Raw genomic sequence first — 11770 nt, 5'->3', positions numbered from 1 at the left:
CAACTGACTATTCAAAGCTCTTGACAGCCTTGAAAGTGAAAAACAGATGTTTTCTGTCCTGTGCTTTCAACCAGAACTGAAACAGAGTGTGAAAGTGGTCTTTCCACTCTTGACTTTCGTATTTTTTCCATACGCAGTCGTCACATCCTGGCAACCAGAGTATCACCATTCAGTATACGTCCAGTTTTCAGTGTTACCGGGTAGTGTCCTCTGGTCATTTATCGCAGTCTAACCAACCGGATTTAGACCCACTTGAGCAAAGTATTTCGCTCATTTTACTCACCTTAAGGTGTGACCAACAACCCCTCTTTTCTGCTGCACTCATTTACGACTTCCCGTTAGCTTATTAAGCAGAATGCAATGTTTAACTCACTAAAGAGGAGTTTATTCACGTACAATGTGTGTGTGAAAAAATCTTCAAGCTCACTCTTTGATCCATACAGTGAAATTCTGATCCGAAAATTTTTATGCGACGTTTGTAAAAACTTTCCATGCGTTTGAGTGAAGGCTTATCTTCACCGGGTGATCCTGACGGATGTCTAAACGGTGATTCTTCCCGAACAGTGAGCGCATTAACCTGCCTCCTCGATAGAGGATATTGTATCAACGCTGCAGTTAGGTTTTGATCCATTCACGAAAATTCATCAAGGTCATCAATAGTAAATGTCTCTTTTGTGAGAAAACACTATCGCAAGAAACCTCGGAATAAGGCTCTGCTCAGTGGTCGCTTACATGAAATGGGTGCATTCGTGTCGGGAGTCAACAGGTTTTCCCGAAGAACAATTTCTGTGAGGCTAAATGACAAAAAACAACAATTAGCTTTTCACGAAGGCCTATTCATGAAGCCGAGCATTGCATACCGGAAATGAAAGACTTTTCGTTGAAACATGATGGAAAACAATTAGTTTAGCGGAGCGTGGGATATTCACATTAATGCTCAGCCGGACGGGTCGGTTTATCAAGGAAACGCGCACAACAACGAACGGGCGATCATAAATAGCGTCACAGTTCCGAATCCAGACAATGACGAACGACAACGTGTGAGAGATGATGCTTCATGTTGCCGTAAGCTTTTGGACACTTCTAAATTCATTGGCGTATGTATTTACGGGCTTCAAAACTTTGTGCGACCTCAAAATATCCAGCCGTTTCTATGGTATGATGACTTTATACTACTGAGCAGCTGGATTGATCCCAGGTCACTCGGTTGTTCAGTTTTATCTGTTCTACATTTATGTCTAGCTAGACAGAACCAGCTTAAACATCCCGTCATTCTGACCCAGAGGATTATCTAGATAATCGCAAAACTGTTTTCATTAGTTTTCCTTGAATATTTTCAGGATAATTTGATGCATAAAATCAATAAAATGCCAGAAGACTCCACCCTTTTCATATTCTCCCGTCTACCGTATTTGCAGCACCAAAACCGCCGACTAATTTTCGGATGGAAAGAAACACAGAATCTCATGCTTGGTGTCTCTCCTGGGACGATAGCTCCGAGTGCCAAACACATCCAGGTTACCACTATATTGTGGGTATCTCCGATCGATATGATCAACGAACGCTTCAGAGAAGAGTGAGAAATAAATACATCATGTTGGATGACTTTTACGTGTGCGCCGACTTCCGAGTTCGTATTAGATCGGTCGGATTTGGAAAACAAAGTATGGAGTCGCCTGCAGTTAGGCTATCCGAATTCTCGGGTGAGTGGTTCACACAAATATAGACCTAAAATTGATGCTCAACTGCAGTTGCATTAAGGAAGACCGAAAGTCGGTTAATGTTTGATCTTCTCTCTATCATGTTTTTGAACGAATGAGATACTGCTGGGGTCTTCAGCCTTTCATTATGTTTCCTTCGGCTTATGCCAGTATCCAGGCTGTGAATTACTTTGGGCGGTATTGGACATTAGCCTGAGCAGTGCACTCCGTGGATGTACTTGTGTTGTGATTTTGAACTCTTGTCAGGGTTGCGGATACCTCAAGCATCCAAACGAGAAACGATGTGCATCACCCTCTCCAAAGAATGGATTTAGTGTAACCCAGATGTCCACGTGTCCAGCGGCCGGTACAAGAGGTAGCTGTTTCAAGGAGGGGTTTGGTGTAAAGCGTCAGATTAATCAGATGTTCATCGCTAGTAAATGACATCAAACAGAACCGTCTTATGTCGAGTCATGTCGGTTGCATGTCTGTTGTATTTAGTTTACTCAACGCTCTGATACTTTTGTGCTGTGTTTGCTTGGTTCAGTGATTATTACTCACTGCACAGATTGAAAAACAGTCCTCAAATTTTCTAGATCGATCACGAGGACAGAATAGGCATTCGTACGCTTGCACAAAAAAACTTACACATGTGGGCTTAAAGACTTAAAGTAATTGACACAATACTGCAAAAGGGACACTGAAGAAAAGCTACAATGTCACGTGCGTACCAGGAAATATAAATTGATGAAACGGTATAGGCTAGGCCGAGAAGAGCAGATGTCAGCAAAGCACATATGCACGCCGGAAAGGGTTTTCTTCACCAAAGGAACGTCAGTAACAAAAACACATATATGCACGCCGGACAGGGTTTTCTTCACCAAAGGAACGTCAGTAATGAATCATTCCATAATGCTATGGACCAGCTGTTTCACTTAGCAGGGAGCAGATATCTACGGTCTCCACTTAGAAAATAGGCGTACATTCACAGTTAGTTTCTTCTATTACGGACTTTCATTTTACTCACTGTGTATCGTATCTGACTGTAGTGGCATCAAGAATATTTCGAATTCAACCGTGAGCGCAACCGACTATTGATCAACCACTCTGATCCCCAGACAACACCTTCGAAATCGCATGTTCACGACATCATCTACAAACCTGCCAGTTAATCAGAATTTATTCTACCGCCAATCATCACTCCCCTATATCCCTTCAATCTATAAGAGACTAATTGATTTTATGTGAGTAGCTGAGTATAGACCCCCTTAATGCGGCATCTCTATTCTGATCATAGTTCCCAAAAGACGTGAGGTTCAGATGCCTCCTAAAATCTTCACTTTTATGTTCGAACGCCTTTTTAAGGTCAGAGCAAACTGTGAAGCAAACAAGCGACTCACGCGCAGACATTAACAATTCGTTTGACTCCATATGCCCTCTGTCTAGGCTTGGGCAACCTTGCAGTATACCAGCCCTCGTGCAACCTTCGAATGGCATGGTAATTAGGCACCGAAAGGGTGCTACAGCTAAACGATTTTACTATATATATCTTCACTCTTCAGGCCATCCTGTTTATCAGCGACGCATCCATTGTAAGTGTCGCTGTCATAAAAGTTTGCTCTTCTCTTTTAAAACAGAGAAAGCCGCCATTACCTCGCTTCATAATTGATAGGACAATGCATCGGGTATTAAAGTGACATTCTCATGTCCAGCAAAGCCTCAAATTTTAGATTCGGGCCTCAAAACTATTGATAGCATGGTGAAAACACCGAGGATATGCAAAGCGCCTTTTACTGGACCGTAAATCATGCGTTTTTGGTCCAAATTTTCCATTTCAAGTTCATTGTTGCCTTTCTCCTTGAGTTGTCATACATGTTAAGACCTTTTTCTCAACTTGGTAACATACCAATCATATTCAGACAAGCACAGTTCGAGGGCCAATCTCTGCAAACGAGATCATGATATTGGACGCGTCAAGGCATTACGGCACTTCAGTACCAGCATCCTATTCGGAAGTCAGCTAACGATAACAAATTGGTCGTTGTAAATACGCAGCCTTTCCCAAACCTCACGTGAACCCAATGAAGGAGAAATCAGATGACCGTACTCGTGGAGGTTCAAAAGCCCCTCTGGTCTCTAATAATGCTTGTGAAATTTGGCCGCTTGGTGCAGAGGACAGCCGCACAAACGTTCTGTCGAAACGCCAAAAAATCCGGTAGACATTCCATATTCAGAAAACGGTGCTTCAATGTCTCAGGTAGCCACTGCGATAACGGCGCCTTCACTGAATTGACATTACTTTTGGACTTACGGATGATCTCCACCAACTCAAATGGCCCTTTCACAAATACAAGGGGCGGTGCTGCCTTCACGGCTGGCAACATAAGAACTGGATAGTCAATGTGAATGGGGATTAGTGAATACTTGTGAAACAGGGTTGAAAAACCACACATCCTTGTCCAAGCCCCTATTTAGTCGGACATACTAGGCAGAGTCTGGTTAATGGGTGTCCACAAGGTTTCATGTCCGCCATAAGTGGATATCAGAGTCACTAGCTGAGAATTGACAGAACTTCATGCTACCCGAATTGGCTTGGGAAAAATGCTCTGAAGCTCATGGATGTTATTGTAAATGGACCACTGGACAACTTGGAGTCAGGGCTGAGGGGTTTCAAAAACCGCTGATGATAAAGCTTCTTTTGGATACCATTCAGAATAGTGCGTTGGAGCGTCCTCTGTATGAATGCCTTGGTCAATCTGATGGACTGACACCGTTAAGGCGGATATCCGGAAACTGCATTACATTTTGCCGAGGGTGAGAACGAAAATTTTCACATGACGACCGAATTCAAAGGTAAATTTTGTGGTCTTATTGACAGAAAACAGCACGTGCTGAAGTGTGCAAACCTCAGCAGCTTCGAAGGATGTATGGGTGTAAACTGGTGTGAGAGTGATACATATCGATAGTGCTATTGTCAGTGGCTGGATGGAGTGATGCGCTGAAATGGCCTCACAGCTATCTTCGGAAGGAACACTATAAATATTTAACTACTGGCAAGTAGGCAGTAGCACAATTGACGGATGTTCGCGCAATCCTTACAATGGAATCCGACCAGTTTATCACAGTGCAGACGGTCAGTGGTTTTGGAACAACAAATCCGATGCAGTGATGAGCCAAATCGTGGAGAGTATTGCTTGGATTTCGCCGCGGTAATCAATAAATGGGTATCCCATCTTAAAATGGCAATATTTAGCTGAAAATAAATGACATGTTTTAATGCCTTCGGAAATCGCAAACGAGAGATTTAGCTGGGTTCCAAGTGAATCTGCCGTCATATTGATATGCAGATGAATGTATCCCCCCAAGAATGAAGAGTCTTCATAAATTTCATGAATAGTGCACTAGGTCTATGGAATGTATCACGCAACTGGAATATCGTGCCAACTGAAACATGATGTGGCCTGATGAACCACAATTGGTTGCTTAAAAACATCATTCAGTTGAGATCCAGGTGAGTCACCCGTCAAAACCAAATCGATGTGAAAATGGATGTAATTCTGGAAATATGTTATAATATTCTTGCGGAATTCGTTTAGAGAACTTTTGCTAAAGCTATGTTCAAGAAATGAAATAAAACGCTTGGAGAAGTCCGGCAGTTCGGTTCTAAAACACGAACAAACCCATCGCTTTCTTCCACTTTCCAGGCAAACAACCCGAACCTCCGTACAATGTGATGATACAACTGCAGATTCTGAAACGAATGGTGATGGTGTCTTGGACACAGAGTTGTGCAAGGAGAGATCCAGGGAGTCACCCGTCAAAACCAAATCGATGTGAAAATGGATGTAATTCTGGAAATATGTTATAATATTCTTGCGGAATTCGTTTAGAGAACTTTTGCTAAAGCTATGTTCAAGAAATGAAATAAAACGCTTGGAGAAGTCCGGCAGTTCGGTTCTAAAACACGAACAAACCCATCGCTTTCTTCCACTTTCCAGGCAAACAACCCGAACCTCCGTACAATGTGATGATACAACTGCAGATTCTGAAACGAATGGTGATGGTGTCTTGGACACAGAGTTGTGCAAGGAGTTTCACGGTGGCCTTCTACGTTGGAACTCTCGTAACTAGACTGGAAACTACTTATAAGAGCAACATGACATTTGGTAACCTGCCTCGTAACCAATCCCTGCATGTGGGAATCACAGCCCTCAACGAGTACGGGAGGAGTGATGAAGCGCCCAGTCCCCATTTTTGTGTAACCCCCAGCTAGCCTCAGTAAGCTACTTCTCTACTCAGGTCAAACTATCCAAACTTATTTGCCACGTGGCTCTCAATGGACGGTATTTCAAAAGTTGCTTGAATTCACCCTGTCTGAGTCGGTTTAGTTTCACCTTGCTTTGTTTCTGTTGCATTGGTCAGCGTACTCAGGCTTTTATTATACGCGAAAAAACGGTAGCTGTGATTTATGCTTGTGCTTGTGAGCCTGAACAATTATAACCTCGCTTTTTCTTGTCAAATGCGTCGCTGTGCTTGCGGAAAAATACGAGCTTTTAAAAAAACGGTTGCCGATATTTTACTACAAATTTTAAATGGCAATACAAGGGTGCTTTTTCGAGTATTCCCTTGAATTTAGCTAGGATAGGGGGTAAAACAAATCCAAAGTTTTTGTCTTTCTGTGTGTCTTAGTCAGTCTTTGCGGATGACGCATCGGTTTAGACATTTTGTTCTGAAGAAAAATTAGTTAAATTGTGTCGCATCACATTGGACTCCGAGGAGCATGAAAATATATTGCGATATCTCGAAAATGGTGTCAACTGGAACATGAGGCGGCCTGTGTGCAGCCCATTCAGTTGAACAATTTCTATAGCAGTGATTCAGTTGAGTCTCTCGTGAAAACCAAGTTGATTTGCAAATGAGTGTATTTCTCGAAAACAGTCCAATTTGAGTTCAAGTAGAACATGAGGTTGACGGAAACTCGGCGACCGCGCCTACCTGATGAGCCTCAGGCGGAAGGGTAAAACCGGTCTTGGGCTGTCGAAGAGTTTTCAGCAACCTTGTGAGTAGTTTCCTTTATGAAAATATACTGCGATATCTCGAATGTCGTGCCAACTCGAACTTGAGGTGGCCTGTGTGCAGCCCATTCAGTTGAAGAATTTCATATAGGAGAGATTCACTTGAGTCTCTCGTGAAAAACAAATTGATTTGCAAATCAGTGTATTTCTCGAAAAGTGTTTGGCTAACTTGCCAATACGTATGCACAGCAGGGTCAAATTAACCGGCGGTTTGTCATAAGGTAAGGCGAGATTTATGTTCGCTGGATGTCTCTAGTGAAATACAGTAAAAACGACTGCATGAAGCGGCATTAACAAAAGTGCTGTCATGCACATGAATGCAGCTGCACTGATCTGTGCATCTGGCATTCACGAGGACAACCTCCAGGACCATTCATGAAGACATTGCTAGCGCTCTTGTTGTAACGTAGTGCAGTTGATTGTCAGAAGGTAACAAGCACTAACAAATGTCCGTTTTACCAAAATGATGATGGTTAGGTGCGCTTGATAAAAACAGATACAATGCGAAAAGTGGAATGGGCCAAAATGTGACTTGCCGTTTGAGAACACTTGTTGACGGTTCCTGAGTGAATAACCGGACGCGGGATATGTCTTCTCTGCAGTATAGCTGCTACATGTGATCCGTAGTTAGTCGTGGAGACTTGTGGAACTCCGTTTGTTTCCGGTCCTGTTGGCGCACGTGTGTGATTTTGGGCCGAGTTGTATGCCTGTGTATTGTGTGTAGTGTGAAGAGAGGGGCGTCCCTCCGTGTTTGGTGCTTGCACGAACATGAATACAACTTGACCTGATGTGGTTGAAGTTCGTAAGCCTGGCGCGCCTGACGCAAGTGGTAGCCGTGTAAACAAAAATGGATGGGAAGTCGTAGTGTGCATATTATTGGCTGAGGTTGCAAGCGGGACAGGAATTGTCACATGGTTTCAGTGTTTGTGACGCGTGACCTGACGGGTGACCTCTAGTCATCCCCTTTTTGGCATGGGCTTTATACCTAAGAAGTCTGTATGCTCATACTTCCAGGCGCACAGTCAGTGAGCACGCCACTTAAATCCGAGGGGAGTCACTCGAAGTTGTGGACTGTTTCACGCATCTTGGAAGTTGTAGTAGTCCTGTTTGCAATGCGACGTATTAGGTCAATGCACGAATCCGAAAAACCCGGGATTGCGTTTGGTAATTTGGTACACCTATGACGTCAAAGCGGTGTATCCCTGAATCTATAGGGACTTGTGTATCAGACTACAATGCGCGTTGTTTTGTTGTATGGCTGTGAGACTTGGCCTGTTCGAGCAGCGCAACTGAGGCGTCTTCAGGTGTTCGACAGTCGTTGTCTCAGGACACAGCCCTTGTGGTCTTGTGTCGGGCAATCCGTATTCTGGTAATTAGAAAGGAATTTTTGGGTTGTGCAGCGGGAGCTTTTACTGAAGAATGTGTCCGGTACCAGAAGCTGCGTTGGTAAGGCCACGTATTGCGTGTACTGAACCATCCTTTATCGTGTTTTCCGTGCCCAATTCAGAATGATGGAACCAGAGAAGTGATTAAACCTTGAGCTGGCAGATGGTTATGAAACAGATTACGAAACGAAAAGTGCTACTCGCCTTCCAGGATAGGGACTGTGTGACCCCAATTGCGCCTGATTGGAGACGCTGCAAGATGTGGCTGCTGATCGATGTCAATGGCGTCCTTTCTGTCAGTTTCTGTTCAAGTCGCTTTATGTGTGTAGGCATCTCGGAATGATTGTGTTAGGCTAGGGCTTTCCCATCCACTTCTATTCTTATCTTCACAATACTATGCTAAATAAATCATGGTTGTACGGCCTCGAGGCGTCAGCGTTGAACACTGATGTCGTACTGTCCACGATGATGATGACGATGGTGATGACTGTTTATGGTGACCACGTTGCAGTGATGTGTCTTCGTCACGTGCTGGGTTTCTGGATAGTTTCAGTACACGCCTAAATATGGTTTAGAACATTCGGTACCTCAGGTTCCGCCATTCCGGTGCAGAAAGCTATGATACCGTTCTCACAATCCATGCTTATCAATAAATGACCGACCGTCAGGGATAATTTTCGGTACCTAAACTGGTAGGTAGGCGACAGAAGTGAATGGTATGGTGATCGCTACGTTAATGTTAGTTTCTGTTGATTTAACTCCAGCCACTTAATATATTGATATTACCTTTCTTGCCAACGACCTTGGATAGAGGTTCATACGCTTAGGCTATAATAAAAACAGTCACTCTGAAAGTGCTGTGAAGCACGGGGGTTAAACTGACGTTACTGTCTACCGTGGTGCTGCTGAATCAAGCTTGCTAGCGAATATTGCAAAGTATATAGTAGATGTTTCTAAATGATTCTGTTAGTCCTTTTATTGGTGTTTATATTCCGGTCTCTCTAGTGCTGAACAAGGCTTCTCGCCTGCATTATTTCTTCTAGGTGGTCTAAGGGGAATCCTCGCCTCTTCACACTAATCTGTCGAGCAGCACTCGAAAGTGACTACACAACGAGTCAGATATCACACTGGGTTGACCTTATATTCGGGTACAAACAAACCGGGAAACGAGCCAAAGAAGCACTCAATTTATATCATCCCTATGTGAGTTTCATGTACACTCAAGCTTGCGGCTACGACGCTCCATATTTTTTGTGGCTTATGGTTGTTTCATTCATCAAAACGTCCGAAATTCGAAGTTTGTTATCGTGTCCAAATCTACAGGTGGATAAATTGTTTTGATGGCAGAGTGTTGGTGACGCATGATCTAGTGAGTGACCGACACAACTTTACCTGGGCACGTGCACGGTGTCGCAGATCTTTCACGGAGAACAGACTGCAGCCTTCTTGAAGGCACCTTTTTGGGGCATTCTTATTCAAGCGCTTCCGATAATGGAATACTTAATCCTATGTCTGGAACCAACGTCTCCGATGCCCCCTTTCAGAGTGACGACTACCCAAAAACGCTGACTTTTGTAGAGCTTCGGGGATCCAAAAAATATTTCAGCAGTGTTTCTCGACCTGTTTAGTATCTTGGATTTTTTTAGGATAACGCTAATGGTTAGCTGCCATTCCAGAGGAGCTTCTGAGCTGTTTACTAGCACCTCATCATCGAGGTGGCGTATTGCGCTCAACATGTAGAATGATCCATTCTCCAAAGGTCAGGCCAAGCGGGAACCTATCAGGAGGGAAAAAACCTGTCCAGTCTAATAAGGCCGATCCTCATAGGGCGTGCTTGTGCTCAGTTTTGAGATAAACGAGCCTCTGCACAATGTATCGATTGTTCCAAACAGGGAGACGCTTCTTGTCTGAAAATATCTCATGACTGACCAAAGAGAGACATCTTTTGTGCTGCTTAGCTGGCCTAAAATGGAAGTGATGATGAACGTTCATCTTAAAAATAAATTAATACTGACGGAAGACGTGGTTACATTACACCTGGGTTTCTTGGGCGAGATGATTCCCGTTGGCAGTAGTTGGATTGTGAAGACTCTTCTGCAAAGTAGATCTTTGTGTTGAGTCAATAGTATTGATTGCGAACTCGTAGAATCTATGTGAGTATCGGTGTTTATCAACATAACTGTGGAGCCAAGGGTCGCAGGTTTTAAGATATTCTAACCACAAATTTTATCATCTGGGTAAACTTTGCACCCATAGCCGACTTTTACTGTCGTGGTTTCTGTTCTAAGTGAACAGAATTCATCAATAAACTGCGGTACCACGTGAGTAGCATTAAAGGCTGTTTTCATTCGTAGGAACATAGAATCGGATTCAGGTGTGACGGATACATCCTCAACAAGACTTCCATGAAATTCCAGTCAGTTTCAAAATGTAACGTTCGTACTTGATGATAAAAATTTCAACTGGACAAGGCTGAGATCCCAGAGTAAGTCAGCTTTATTTTTTTAGGTAGCGCTGTTACACTAGAATTTTGTGTCAAGAGCATCTTGTAAGCGCCTTTGCGTGGGATTTGCAAAGTCGTTTTGATATAATCAATAGAACGCTGATAAAATCAAAGGTTTTAGGCGGAGGTACAGTAATACATAGGGATACAACATCCAGGGAGCACCTAAATCTATCGGTGATGGGCATATTTTGGTTAGTTCCCTCGAACTCGACTATGCCTTTGTAGCGACCCCGTCACCCACATACTTGACTGTTCAACTCACAGTCGCTCACTGGATCGCGAGGCTTGTCTTTTCCTCACACTCACAAACACGTCGCATTAAGCTGACACACCGGACATCGATTGTCTGCACTGCCTAGTCAGCGCATCAACCACTCATTTGCCGACGCGCCCACATACACGCACTGGGACCTACATAAAGGCAAACCGAACCCAGTCAAAACACAGACTCGCGCGCGCGCAGGGAGCAGGACGTCAACCTCTCCACAAGTCCATGGACAACCATGGAGTACGTGTAGCAGTCGAACTGCAGAGAAAAACACGTTCCCGCCGTCCGGACTTCCACCAAGGGACTCTCGCATCCGATAAGTTCCCTTTTTGACTTGCTCCCATCCTCTCACTGTATTTATTTTCATACGTGTCCCAACCATACAAAAACTTCTATTAGTGCACATTCACCTTCTGATTTGTATTATGGCTATCACTACCTGTGCACTAATACCTTGTAGATTGTGTGCACAGCAGACGCTTACAGACAAGCTGGGGCAAATCCTTTTCTCTCCAGGGTTAGGGTCACCAACATCACATACTGGTCACAGCAGGCAGTGCTTAGCCTGAAGCATTTCTGGAAACTCACACATACGAACGATGATTTTGCAACTGCCTTCTAGTGACTAGACAATTATGCATACCACGCCAAAGGATATCACTATAAGATGGGGATCTATGTTCGCATGCAAAACTGGTTAAGCATTCCCCATGGCAGCTAAGCATCAGTACTGAACACAGATGTCATGCTCTCCTCGATTATGTCGATGACTAGTGATACCTGAGATTTTGCAGTGAGGAAATCCAGCAGTTGTGCACCATGTAGAGCAACCTGCC

This window comes from Opisthorchis viverrini (assembly GCF_000715545.1).
Source record: "Opisthorchis viverrini unplaced genomic scaffold opera_v5_219, whole genome shotgun sequence".
NCBI lineage: Eukaryota > Metazoa > Platyhelminthes > Trematoda > Opisthorchiida > Opisthorchiidae > Opisthorchis > Opisthorchis viverrini.
Note: the sequence above shows the minus strand (reverse complement) of the source record.